The 11,948-nt window shown below is 38.9% G+C and overlaps 1 long non-coding RNA gene across 1 annotated transcript; it reads left to right on the top strand.

Moving 5' to 3' along the window:
• The first annotated feature begins 8,464 nt into the window (after positions 1-8,464).
• On the top strand, positions 8,465-9,410 carry LOC122027912. Its single transcript, XR_006124573.1, has 3 exons — positions 8,465-8,850; positions 8,930-9,022; positions 9,274-9,410. It is a non-coding gene; the product is annotated as an uncharacterized LOC122027912 (long non-coding RNA).
• The last annotated feature ends 2,538 nt before the right edge of the window (positions 9,411-11,948 follow it).

The following is an 11,948-nucleotide window of genomic DNA, read 5'->3' as shown; positions in this document are numbered from 1 at the left end:
GGAGATCCGACACGTACCTTGGACGAGCGGGAATTTTGCGAGGGCACGCTTCAAAGGTAAAAGCTCTCAACACATAGATCTAGGAGTAGATCTAAAGTTTTGAAACTCGTACTCGTAATTTTCGTTCGGTTTTCCTTGCACGGATCTACGGCTTTGGGGCTTTCGGGGTTTCCGCGACGCGAAAAAGCAGTTTTCACGGCCTGAAAACCCCAACACAAATACCATACTAGAATGGTGGGAAAACACACCATTCTGGTTGGAATTGGTGAGCCATTTAATGCCACTTACATTTTGGATGAATTCCCAAGTTGGAGGACAGCTAGAGGGAGTGTGCATAAAGACTTGCATTCATCATCTTCTCTTTCCATGCATTGGAAAACTACCATTTGTTGGAATGAGAGTGTGCATGAAGACTTGCATTCATTATCCTCTCTTTCCATGCCTTGAAAACTACCATTTTCAGTTCTATATAATGTCTTGAGTAGATATTAAAGGGGGAAGAAAACATTATATTTTGAGAGAGTTTTCCTCCTTGTTGTTCTTCAGCAACTCTGCAGGGATTACGGGTGAGCACTTTTAATTCTCAACACTTTTATAATATCAATTCTTGGTTTTGTTATAATCATTGGGTCGATATTCTCCATTGTTCTCATAATATTGGTTCTTGATTCTCTATAATCAACAGGTCAATATTCCATCCCTTCGAAACCTCCTTTGGATGATCCCAGAACTGAGTTCCAATCTTATTGTGGTTGGGTCTCGCGGCATTGTTCGTCGAGGTTTGCATCATCTTTGGTTTCAGAGCCAAGTTCCAAATCAGGTTTATCTGTCTTTCCTAGTGTTTATTTTGTTTTTATCATCACAATCAGTCCATACTCATCTTTGTTGGGATTTTCGGGCCGCAAAAACCGCTTTTTCGCGTTACGAAAACCCCGAATCTCCCATGCCACCGGATCCGTGCGAAGTTTATAAAACAAAATTTCATGTATGAGTTTACTAAAGCCTAGATCTACACTAGGAGAAGGAATTTACCCTCAATGCGATGCCCTTCGCAATCCCGCTCGTCCAACGGTTCGCCGGATCTCAAGATCGTCAAGCGTATGATCCTCTAGAAGTATCCACACTAACAAACTAGATGGAGAAGACCAAACAAAGGTGTGCTAGCACCTTATGTGGTTTAGCCAAGGAGGAGGAGAGGGAGAGCAAGAAGAGAGGAAGGAAGAAGATGAGTTGAATTGGCTTGAATGAAAAATTAACTCATCATTCCACCATAAGTGGCTGGCCACAATTGTAACCCCCATTCCATTTAATATCGCCGGCCATTAAAGAGGGGATTTGTAACCTCCATGAGGTGGCATACACATGTGCCAACTATGATGATGTGGCACATCATCATTAGTCCTCCTAATGCCAACTCACAAATGAGGTGGCAAATAGTCAAGTCAAACTTGACTCTTCCTCTTCCTCTCAAGTCAAGTCAAACTTGACATTATAACTCCAATGGTTGATCAAATCCAACCATTTGATTCAAGTCAATTTAATATAATGGATCTAATCATTTAATTAAATTGATTCAATGAGTCATAATCTAAATTAGACTCATTGAACATATGAATCAAATTGAGTCCAACTCAATTAGCCCAATTAGAATTACTTTTAATCCAATTTGATTCTTCACATGAATCTAATCCTCTTGGTTCATCATATGAACCTAATCTCCATCTAATTGTCCTTTGTGTGTGACCCTATAGGTTCTTATAACGTTGGCAATGCTCCAAAACTCATTTAGAAGCATAAGTAATGAGCGGTATCTAGCAACACATGATTACTACCCAAGTTATAAGAATATTGAGATCCAACATCACCTTGTGACTACTAATTGTGACTCCTTACAATATATGACAAGTGTCCTTCTATCCTAGACATCTAGATTGATCAATATGAGGCATAGACCGTGTCATCCTCTAATCAATCTAAATCTTGAACTCCAAGTAGACTCACTCAATCAAATGAGCTCAATATCTCATATTGACTCATTTGGGCATGGCCATGCACTTCGTGGTCTCACTCTATCAAGAATATCGATGTTGCTCCCGTCATATAGGAGGGATAGATCCCATCTACATCACTCACATCCCTCTGCATAATTCGTTACATACCCAGTAATCGCCTTTATAGTCCACCCAGTTACGGGTGACGTTTGACGAAGCCAAAGTACGTAACTCCTTATGTAGGGATCCATGGTGACTTCAGGTCCAAGGACTAGTAGTCATACTAATAGCCACATGAGAAAGTATATGACACTCATATAACGATTCATGATACTTTCTCATGGCGGGTCATTCAGTATACATTCTCTAATGCATACCCATGTGTCAACTTGATATCTCTATATCCATGACTTATGAGATCAAGTCATTGAGTTGACCTACATGCTAGTCCCTTCGCATTAACATTGTCCCTGAATGTTAATACTCGACTAGGAATGATTAAGAGTAGTGTTCCCTATATCATCTCACTATCGGTTCAACTAACCGATTGATATAGGTAAGAACCATCTACTCAAGGACGCTATTTTACTTAGTTTATTTGGCACCAATACAAGTAAGCATAATAACCAAAAAACCAAATGCCTTTATATATAAGAATATGATACAATGAGTCCATACAACAATCATCAAATGATTGGCTCTAGGGCTCTAACTAACAATCTCCCACTAGCACTAGTGCTCTAAGGCCTAATGACCGAGTGTGACCATCATGCTTTCTCTGTGCCAAAGCCTTGGTCAAGGGATCTGCAATGTTAGCCTCTATAGGTACTCTGCAAATCTTCACATCTCTGTTGATAATCTCTGGAATGAGATGGAAGCGCCGTAGTATGTGTTTGGTCCGCTGGTGTAAGCGAGGTTCCTTAGCCTGTGCTATAGCACCATTGTTGTCACAATAGAACTCAATAGGGTCAGCGATACTAGGAACCACCCCAAGTTCAGTGATGAACTTGCGGATCCAAACTGCCTCCTTTACTGCCTCTGATGCAGCAATGTACTCAGCCTCTATTGTAGAATCAGCGAATGTGTCCTGCTTCGAACTCTTCCTGCTCACAACACCACCATTTATGCAAAATACGAACCCTGACTGCAATCGATAATCATCCTGGTCGGTCTGGAAGTTGGCATCACTGTAACCCTTTACAGCTAGCTCGTCATTGCCTCCATATATCAAGAAATATTCTTTAGTCCTTCTTAAGTACTTAAGAATATTCTTGACCGCTATCCAGTGACTTTCACCTGGATCTGACTGGTATCTGCTCGTCATGCTCAAAGCATACGAGACATCAGGACGAGTACATAGCATGGCGTACATGATAGATCCTATGGCTGAAGCATAAGGTATCTGATCCATGCGGTCTCTCTCCTCTCTAGAAGAGGGACCTTGAGTCTTCGAAAGACTCACGCCATGTGACATCGGCAGAAATCCCTTCTTGGAGTTCTGCATGGCAAACCGAAGGAGTACCTTGTCAATGTATGTACTCTGACTTAGGCCAAGCAATCTCTTAGATCTATCTCTATAGATCTGTATGCCTAGAATGTGGGTTGCTTCACCTAAGTCATTCATTGAGAAACAAATCCCTAGCCAAGTCTTAACAGATTATAGCAAAGGGATGTCTTTCCCAATGATTAGTATGTCATCCACATACAATATAAGGAAGACAACTATGCTCTCAACAACCTTCTTGTAGACACAAGGTTCATCTTCATTCTTGATGAAACCAAACTGTTTGATCGCATCATCGAATCGAAGATTCCAGCTCCGAGAAGCTTGCTTTAGTCCATAAATGGACCTATGCAGCTTACATACTCTGTTAGTATGCTGTGGATCTACAAAACCCTCAGGTTGTGTCATGTACACATCCTCGAGCAGGTTTCCATTCAGAAACGTGGTTTTGACATCCATATGCTAGATCTCGTAATCGTGGTAAGCTGTAATAGCAAGCATGATCCGAATGGACTTAAACATCGCGACTAGAGAAAAGGTTTCATCATAGTCAATACCATGAATCTTCTTGAAACCTTTAGCTACCAAGCGACCCTTATAGATAAGTCCATCCATGTCAGTCTTTCTCTTAAAGACCCACATACACCCTATGGGTTTTACCCCTTCAGGTGGATCAACCAAAGTCCATATTTGGTTGGTGTACAAGGATTCCATCTCGGATCTCATGGCCTCTAGCCATTTCTCGGAATATGGTCTCATCACAGCTTCCTGATAGGTGGTAGGCTCATCCTCTATGACCACAACGTCATCATGATCAGACAAGAGAAATGAGTATCTCTCAGGCTGAAGACGTACCCTATCAGACCTGCGAAGAGGTATGTCTACTTGAACTGGTTGTTGTTCCTCAACTCTTTGTGGAATAACATCATCCACAACACTTTGTGGTTCCAGTTCAACTTCCATCGAGGCTTCAGTGCTATGGTCTACATCTTGAACTTCTTCAAGATCGAACGTACTCCCACTAGTCTTTCTAGAAATAAAGTCCCTTTCTAGAAAGAACTCAGTCTTTGCCACAACTACCTTGTGCTGATTGGGAATGTTGAAGTAATATTCCTTAGTTTCCTTGGGATATCCAATAAAGTAACACTTGTCGGATTTGGGTCCTAATTTGTCTGAGACTTGACGTCGAACGTAAGCCTCACAACTCCAAACCCTCATAAAAGACACCTCGGCATCTCTCCCAGTCCATATCCTATATGGTATCTTTATCACGGCCTTGGATGGAACTCAGTTGAGTATAAATGCTGTCGTGTCTAGAGCATAGCCCCAAAGAAATATAGGAAGATCTGTGTGACTCATCATAGACCATACCATATCTAATAGAGTACGGTTACTCCTTTTGGATACATCATTTCACTGTGGTGTTCTAGGAGGAGTGAGTTGGGATAGAATCCCACACTCAGCTAGATAGTCACAAAACTCATGGCTAAGGTATTCTCCACCTCGATCTGATCGAAGTATCTTAATATTCTTGCCAAGCTAGTTCTGTACTTCATTCTTGAATTCTTTAAACTTTTCAAATGATTCAGACTTATGTGTCATCAAATACACATAACCATATCTACTGAAGTCATCAGTAAATGTGATGAAGTACCTATAACCGCCTCTAACAGCGACATTGAAAGGGTCACATACATCACTATGTATAAGTCCTAACAAATCAGTCGCTCTTTCGTTGTGCCCACTAAAGGGAGTCTTGGTCATCTTGCCTAGTAGGCATGACTCGCATGTCTCATAAGATTCAAAATCAAATGAGTCCAGCAAACCATTCTTATGGAGCTGGGATAAACGCTTGTCATTTATATGACCTAAGCGACAGTGCCAGAGATAGGTTTGGTTCAAGTCATTTGACTTGAACCTCTTGGTATTTATGTTATAGATAGGGCTTTCAAGATCTAGAATGTTGAGTCCATTCATCAGAGGTGCACTACAATAGAACATATTTTTTAAATAAACAGAACAACATTTGTCCTTTATTATAAAAGAGAAACCTTTCTTGTCCAAACAAGAAACTGAAATTATGTTCTTTGTTAAAGCATGCACATAACAACATTCATCTAATTCTAATACAAGCCCAGAGGGCAGAGATAGATGATAAGTTCCTACAGCAACAGCAGCAACCCGTGCTCCATTGCCTACTCGTAGGTCCACCTCGCCCTTTGTCAATGCCCAGCTATTTCTCAGCGCCTGCACATTAGTACTAATGTGAGAAGCACATCCGGTATCTAATACTCATGATGAAGAAATAGATAGATTGACTTCTATAACATATATACCTGAAGTGAAAGTCTCACTTCGCTTCTTCTTAAGATCTTCCAGGTACACCTTGCAGTTCCTCTTCCAGTGTCCGGTCTGACGGCAGTGGAAACAGGTAGCATCCTTGGCGACCCCTCCTTTTGGCTTCAATGCCTTGCCTTTGCCCTTGGCTTGGGACTTTCCTTTGCCTTTGGTCTTTCTCTTGCCCTAGTATTTCTGAACCATCAGAATAGAGTGGGGCTTAATGTAACACCCACAAAATTATGAGATAAGTATATGAGTGTTATTTGCTTTAGAGCTTAAAAATATGAAGAATCAAAAAGAAAAAAAAAATAGATAAGAGAAATAAAAGAAGAGGTGAAGGTTTGAACCTTGAACCTCTCACAAAGGATAGAAATAAAATTATGTATGATAACCACTAGGATAATGAATAATATGTGAATGGGAAATGATGAGAATTGTAGTTAAATGTAAAGCTAAAATTTAGTGAAGGAACAAAGGGAAAATCAAGTGGCTTCTTACTCTTGTTTACCTCTTGGTTAAGGAAAAAGAGTAGCAAAAGACAAGTTGTCCTTCTCCCTTTCCTTCTCTATTTTCGTGGGGTTTAAGAGGATAATAAAGAGAAGAATTTAGGGAAGGGAATGAGGACATATTCTCATTAAGAAAATACATGCATAAGATAAGGAGGAAGGGAAGCAAAGTTCATTTTGGTAACTTCCACCTACTTAGCATAAAAAGGAAAGGAACTAAAGGTTTTCATTTTTTTTCCTTCTCCCTCACCCTTGCCGAGACTCTAAGCCTCCTCCCTCATCTCCACAAGCCAAGTTTAGGTTTCTCCCTGAGAGAAAACTAAACTACAAGAAGGAGCCTTCAAGGTGTACCCTTCCAAGCAAGAGAAAATCAAAAGGAGTGCTAGAAGAAGAAGCCCCCTACTTCCTCTTCACCAAGGGTACCATTTCTTTAAAGATTAACAAGTGATTACTAGGTAAGCTTCCCCTCACCTGTGGTACAATAGTTTGTATGGTTTTTCATGGAGTTAGATCGCTTAAAAACCTAGGACTTGCCTTAAGAAAATTCGGCCAAAAGAAGAAGAAGAGTTTAAGAAAGTTGTAATTAGATATGCTTACTATCTTTCTTGTGATATGTATTTTATGTAAAAAGTTAATCTAAGGTTTCCATGCTAGAATAAATGATGAAAACTTAGATCCATAAGCTTTAAACTCTCGGCCAAGCATGAACAAGAAGACTAGGTAAGTTTAAGACTCAAACTAAGCATGTTTCCTTATTCTTGAGTTATGTACCCTATGATAATGATGTTGTTAACTTTTTCTCCTACTTGTATATTGTTGAAACTCCATTTTCATGCCCATGAGTATTCGGCCATGTAAGAAGTAAAGGCTTAAGAGAGTTTTAAATCTAGGGCTAAGCATGCTAAGATTGTTCCTAAGACAAGGTATGAAGTTTTATGCCATGATTGTATGTTAGTTATAAATCTTATTTCATGCTTATAAAGGTTCGGTTATGATGAGATTTGAAGTCTAGGAAAGTTTAAACCAAGGCTAGAAAGCTCATGACTTTCTTGATAAAATAATATGGAACTAGTAGATGTTTTTTTTTACTAAGTTTACTAATGTTGTTCCTTGTTATGATGTCATGAAAATTGTGTAGTTCCATGATTTATATGTTTCGACCACCTTTGGATTAAAAGACTAGGCAAACTTAGAACCCAACTTATATATGTTCATGATGCTCCTTGTGGTAAGTACTATGAAATGTAGTTGTGGTTCCATGCTCTTATGCCACTAGAAATGTAGTTCATGCTTGTTAGGGTTCGGCCAATACTAGTGCAAAGGCCTAGAGAAATTTTGAAACCAACTTACATTTGTTCATGATGTTTTTGTGATAAGTATCATGAAATGTAGTTGTGATTCCTATGCTCTTATGTCACTAAAAATCTAGTTCCATGATTTATATGTTTCGGCCATTACAAGTTTAAAAGCCTAGAGAAAACTTAGAGCCCAACTTATATATGCTTATGATGTCTTGTGATATATGCTATGAAATGTCGTTGTGGTTACCATGCTCTTAAGCCACTAAAAACCTAATTCCATGAGTTATAGGTTTCGGCCACCTTGAGTTAAAGGGTCTAGGAAGTTTGGAATTTAAAACAAATATGCTTATGTTGTTTCTCATGAAAATGTATAAGATATTGGCTTAAGGTTCAATACTTCCATGCTACTTATAACCTAGAAGGAGACATGTTAGGGTTCGGCCATGATAAGTTTGGGAGCTTAAGGAACTTAGAACCCAAACTAAATATGCTTAAGTGGTTCCTTATGAAATATGATATGATATGAGCTTAAGGTTTACATGTTTGCATGTAAAATATCGAAAATGATAAGGGAATTTTTCGGAATTTTTAGAAATTTTTTTGGAAATTTTTCGGAGCTCGTATGGACAAGTTAATGGGGACAAAAACAGGGTCCGGGAAAGGCCTGTTTAGGCTACCCTATTTAAGAGAGGAAATGTATATATATTTCCTTTTCTTTTTATTTATTTATTTATTTTTATTTCTTTTTCCTTTATTAGTGTCGCCGTTTCCTTCCCCTTGCCAAACCCGAGCGCGCCTCGCATCCTCTCCGCGCACCCGACGCCGGCGACCCTCCTCTCTGCCTTGGTCTCTGCCGCCGGCGACGAGAGCCACCGCCGACCCCCTGTTGCCCTAGCCGTGGGGATACCGAGCACAGGGCCGACCGAGCCCCCCATCCCGATCCTTTCCTCTTTGCTCCAAGTCGTGCCCTAGTGCTTTACTGCCGTCGCTGCTCCTCTGCACAGTGTCGGCCAGTGAACCCTAGCTCCGGTTGCCACCACCTCTGTGCCAACGGCCAACGCCACTGCTTCTCCTATGGGGCTTCTTCCAGATTCAACGAGGGACGAACCTTTGAGACACCCTCTCCTCTTCGGTATCAAGAGGAAGAGTTTTGTGTTCACCAAAACAGTACTTGGATCTCGTTCATTCTGGAGAAATTTCAGATTAGGGTAAGTTGTTTGAATTATGGGTGTGATCCTTGAGGAATTGGGTCTGATATTGATTTTTGTCGTGTTAATTGTGATTTAGGTTTATCTGTTTGGGAGATTGGCAATTTATCCTTGCTCTGACTGTTGATTTATAGAAGCAACGTTTCCAATCAGATTTGGACAAGTTGTAGAGGTAATTTTGTATATGTACTATATTTCATTTTTGTTGTGGACTGGTTAGGGTGCCCTAATTCTACATAATCGTGATATGTGGTTTGAGTGAATTTGGGTTTTAACCATTTTGTTGATGATTGATAGATAGGTTAATAACTAATGTTAACCTAGGTATACGTGTTGAATTAAGGAATGGATAAGATTATTAAATAGGTTTGGAGATTTTTATTTAGCTATATAGCTAAATACCTTATCTGTTTAATAACGCAGGACTCTGATTCGAGACCGTATCTCGACGGGTATCTTGATTTCCGGATTGGACCATTTTATCGGAGGCGGGTACTTTGACTTATGTCTTTTGATATGCATAATAAAGTGTTTAACATATAGCAAGAATTGTGGTTTCCATTTTATTCGGTTGGTCACTACATGATCTGTTACATGTTATTTGTTTATTTATTATACCCTGCATGTTGTTATTTATCTGACCATACATGCTTCCGGTAGTGACCCAACCATGTGATACATCATGTTCTGGACCTAGGGTTTTATATGATACCCTATCTGTTTGTGTATGTAACGCCCACCCTTCTTACCCAAGGGCGGCGCTACGATCTTATACTACTTACGTACATGCTTTAGTTATACTATAACAACGGAAAATTTTAAATCATTCCTTTTATTTAAATAAGCATGATATCACATATTCTGATTAGTTCGAATGTGCATATATTGATCATATAACTAAAAATATTAATTTGTCCGAATCGTTCTTCCCGAGCCACCACCACACACATCACTATCTGCTCCTCCTGCTGCTCCGTCGTTCGGAATATCCGTCCCCCATATCTGCGGTACAAGGAAAGTAAGCTATGAGCACTCATGGCTCAGTAAGTTCCTTTCCTACTCACTAAAACCGAATTCATATCATTGCATATCAATATCATGCGAGGTATCATAAGCATACGACATACAAGGGTATCATATTCATTTTCATATCATAATATCACATGACATTATATCTAATCATCAGATAATTCAAGCACATATGTAGGCAATGCATCATGAATTTGAAAACTTATACTTATAAGTACTTGAAATTAATATCATCATTATAGGGGATCCCGGTTTGTACCACATACATAATGCGCGCGCTTCATAGGTAGGTCCAAGGTAGCAAGTCTTGAACCCTACCATGCATACATACTAGGCCCGAGTCTTACTCCATCGACCTAGGGCACTCAGAGGCTCATTACTGACGAGGCCCGAGTCTTACTCCATCAACCCCGGGGCGTTTACGGAGCCCACCCTTGGTACAAACCATACAAAAATAACATATCATGCATAACTATCATATCATGTCCCTAACAATCTTTCATGCATTTCCTTTTTCATTTCTTTTCATTATGTATAGCATTTCCTATGCCATAACATATCATTACGTAACATAATTTCATTTCTTCTCATTATGTATAGCATTTCCTATGCTATAACATATCATGGCATATTACGTAACATAATTTCATTTCTTCTCATTATGTATAGCATTTCCTATGCTATGACATATCATGGCATGTTACGTAACATAATTTCATTTCTTCTCATTATGTATGCTATAACATATCATGGCATATTACGTAACATAATTTCATTTCTTCTCATTATGTATAGCATTTCCTATGCTATAACATATCATGGCATATTACATAACATAATTTCATTTCTTCTCATTATGTATAGCATTTCCTATGCTATAACATATCATGGCATGTTACGTAACATAATTTCATTTCTTCTCATTATGTATAGCATTTCCTATGCTATAACATATCATGGCATATTACGTAACATAATTTCATTTCTTCTCATTATGTATAGCATTTCCTAGGTTTCTTTCCCTTTTTCTTTTATTTTCCTTCATGGACGAAACCTACCAGTCCTTAAGCTAGGTTTCTTAAGTGGCCTAAAGCATGGAAAGCCTAAGTAAATATCATGGCAAAAGTTACTAAGAACATCATACACAAAATTGGATCATAAACAAGCTAGGACTCTTGTGATCTTATATGTCTTATATCATGTAACTAATTTTCTACATTCCAATTAAACATGAGAGCATTAATCAACTTTCATATCATAATATCACAGAGGCCTTGAGCATATTAATATTTTTGTTTAGGTTAATCTAAGCTATCCCTTTTATCATAGCCGAAAAACCCTAAAAAGAGTTCATGAGTTTCTAGCAATGTGAACACCCTTTAAGAAACTTTATATCCTATCATAGGAGCATGTTTATTTAAATTTTTGAAGGTCTTTCTAACCCTTAACCTTTCTGGTCCGAAGCATACAAGTGAGTTTTCTTTTGGTTCCAATTAATTTCCAAGCAAGAAAACCATAGAAAGGTCCTTAGCATTTCATAGAAGGAACCTTGCACTAGTTTGGTTAGACGATAATCTTCCTAACCTTTTTAAAATATTTTTGGTTGAATCCTAGGGTTAGATACTCCTCTGATCATACATCATATCAGTATAAAATCATGGAAAACAATCCTTCTACATAGCATAGAAAATCTTATCATGAAATGAGGTCTTGTTTAAATCATCCTAGATTTGAAAACCTTTTCTTTAGCCGAATTTTCTTAAATTCTTTCCTAGGTTTTCTAATCCTTATAAATCCGAAAATCACATAAAAGCCTTGTACCACAGGTGAGGGGAAGCTTACCTTCTTTGCTTAAGTTTCCTAGGTTCAAGAACTTGCTTGTGGACCTTTCTTCTTCTTGCTTGCTTTGCTCGGCACCAATGGAGGAAGCTAGGTCTTTTGGTGGAGAGGGGGAGGAAGAAGAGACTTCTTCCTCTTGTGTTGCTCGGCAACAACAAGAAAGAAAAGAGGGAGAGAGTGAGGAGGAAGAAGAGGTTTCTTCCTCTTGTGTTGCTCGGCAACAAGAAGAA

The sequence above is a fragment of the Zingiber officinale genome, chromosome 10A (genome assembly GCF_018446385.1).
Source record: "Zingiber officinale cultivar Zhangliang chromosome 10A, Zo_v1.1, whole genome shotgun sequence".
NCBI lineage: Eukaryota > Viridiplantae > Streptophyta > Magnoliopsida > Zingiberales > Zingiberaceae > Zingiber > Zingiber officinale.
The sequence above is the reverse complement of the archived record's forward strand: the minus strand, read 5'-3'. Positions and strand labels throughout refer to the sequence as shown.